Source organism: Perognathus longimembris, chromosome 5 (genome assembly GCF_023159225.1).
Source record: "Perognathus longimembris pacificus isolate PPM17 chromosome 5, ASM2315922v1, whole genome shotgun sequence".
Classification (NCBI taxonomy): Eukaryota; Metazoa; Chordata; class Mammalia; order Rodentia; family Heteromyidae; genus Perognathus; species Perognathus longimembris.
In genome coordinates, this window is record NC_063165.1 from 61561960 (window position 1) to 61564438 (window position 2479).

At 42.6% G+C, this 2479-nt stretch overlaps 1 pseudogene; it reads left to right on the forward strand.

Moving 5' to 3' along the window:
- The first annotated feature begins 227 nt into the window (after positions 1-227).
- LOC125351323 lies at positions 228-1589 on the forward strand (annotated as a pseudogene).
- Positions 1590-2479: the final 890 nt, after the last annotated feature.

Sequence of the window (2479 nt, forward strand, 5' to 3'; positions counted from 1 at the left end):
AAAGCATGATACCTACAGATCATCTTTATGAAACATCTCACTGTCTTACGTATGAAACTGTTACTCTCTGTACTTCACTTTGACAATAAAGAAATGAAAAAAGGGCTTCAAACCACAATCCTCAGATCTCAGCCTCCTGAGTAGCTAGGATGACAGGCATGAACCACTTGTGCCTGCCTTAAGTTGCTGTTTTTCATTAATTTGTTTCCTTCTGCTTTGGGGCTTACTTTCAGGGCTCAGTAAAGAGACAAGATTTATATGCCTGTAGTACCTGCACCCCAGAAGGAGAAGAACCAGCAGGAATTTGTCTGGCTTGTAGTTATGAATGCCATGGAAGTCACAAACTGTTTGAACTATACACAAAAAGGACAAGGCAAAGGTAAATTATGGTAATAAGTATAATGACAACTTTTTTGGACTGTATTGCACTAGCAAGGATCCTGAAGATGAGATTCCTGATGAGATGATTCAATGTATAGTTAGTGAAGACTGGTTCCATGGAAGGCATCTTGGTGCTGCTCCACCTGAGAGTGGAGATTTCCAGGAGATGGTGTGCCAGGGTTATATGAAACAGTGTTCTTTCTTGTGGGCCTATGCAGCACACTTGGCAGTAATGAAAATATCTCCTGAGGATGATGGGTTGGTGCTGAATGTTGACGGGACGGAATAGGTGATCAAGAAGTTGTCAAGCATGATAATGGTAGTTGTCAAGATACTACCCTCAAAGATGATGTTCCCGAACATGGAAAAGATGCTGTCAAGGAAGTTAAAGCACAGCAGAATAATGAGCCTCATGTGAGCTCTAGTTCTGAATCTGATCTCCAGACTGTGTTGTAATCTTATCTGAGTATATTAGAAACCATGTATACTGATATTAGAACTAGGAAATTGAAAGGGAATACTAAATTGAGAGACACAGGGTAAAAAAAGAGAAACAACTACAAAAGCAATACTTGCAAAACTGTTTGGTGTAAGTGAACTGAACAACTCAGGGGGGGAAAGGGTAAGGGGGAGGGGGAAGGGGGTATGAGGGACAAGGTAACAAACAGTACAAGAAATGTATCCAATGCCTAACGTATGAAACTGTAACCTATCTGTACATCACTTTTATAATAAAAACTTAAAAAAAAAAAAAGAATCAAAGCCTCAACACAGAATCACCATCTGGCTGCAGATTTCAGGAGCTCAAAGCTAAGCAGTTTGTAAAGAAAGACACTGCCACCTATTGGCTTCTGAACTGGTGCAGCAAGTTGTGCACCTGCCAAGGCTGTATGAAAATGTATGGAGAGCTGGATGTCCTCTTCCTGACAGATGAATATGACACCATTTTGGCTTATGAAAACAAAGGCAAGATTGTCCAGGCCACTGAGAGAAGGGACCCGTTAATGGACATTCTGAATAGCATGAATAGAGTCCAGCAGGTGGAGCTCATTTCTGAATATAATGACTTGATGACTGAACTTAAAGACTGTCTGAAGAGATTCACTGATGAAGGCACGGTTGTTAAGAGAAAGGACATTCAGCTGTTATTTGAAGAATTTCAGTCAGAAAAGAGATGAGTGGATGAGATGCAGTATTATTGCAGTTAGGATGGGATACGATGCTTTCACTCAGGCCAATGAAAAAACCGCTTACTGTTCCAGAAACACACAAGGCCTTTTTCATGCTTAGTCCCCTCCCCCTCCTCCGGCCGTGAACTCCCTTCCTTCTCCTTAACTACAGTAGCCACCAGGTGATGCTTATCCCAGTCAGCATCCTTCTTCCTGACTCAGCTAAACGCAACTCATTCCACAGACTTCAGTTCTCCTGTTCAGGATACCCAGGGTTTTCTGATTTCTAAGTTTTAAGAAGTTTCATTTGGTTTTGAGAAAGCAAATTGGTTCCTTTTCTAGTGATTTGTTTTTAGACTCCCAAATATGTGTACTTTGTCACAGAACTGTCCCTTCCAGAAGCCCTGTAGCCATCTTTGCAGAAGCCAGAACTTCTAGGGTGCCTTGGATTAACACTTCCTCAGGCCTGCTCTGCTTGTCTCTCCCTCCTGGCTTAGAAGGGATCTTGGAACCTGCTGTCTCTGGGCAGGCCATGAGGGAGTGGGGGTGGGGCGGGAGGGATGTGGGGGGGAAGGCAGGGAGACAGACCCATGAAAGGGCCAAGGAAGAAAACCTTGGTTCTGAATTTTACTGATGAATTGAAAGTGAACTGTTCATTCTTGAGTCTCCTGGCTCTTGAATATTAGCATTTCAGTACTGTATGTCCCAGGGCTTCCAGGGGAGGGGAATTCTGCCGGACCATAGGCCCTTTCCTGCCTAGAAAATGACAGGGCATTACCCCTGTGAAAACTTGGTGGTCTACTAAGTCCTCTGGATTTCCTTAGGTTATCAGGGATATTCATAACTTTATATTTAAAGTGGACCTATTTTGATATTGCTTTGTTATGAAAATGTTATTAGAACCCCAGTAAGTTATTATTTTCCCCTCG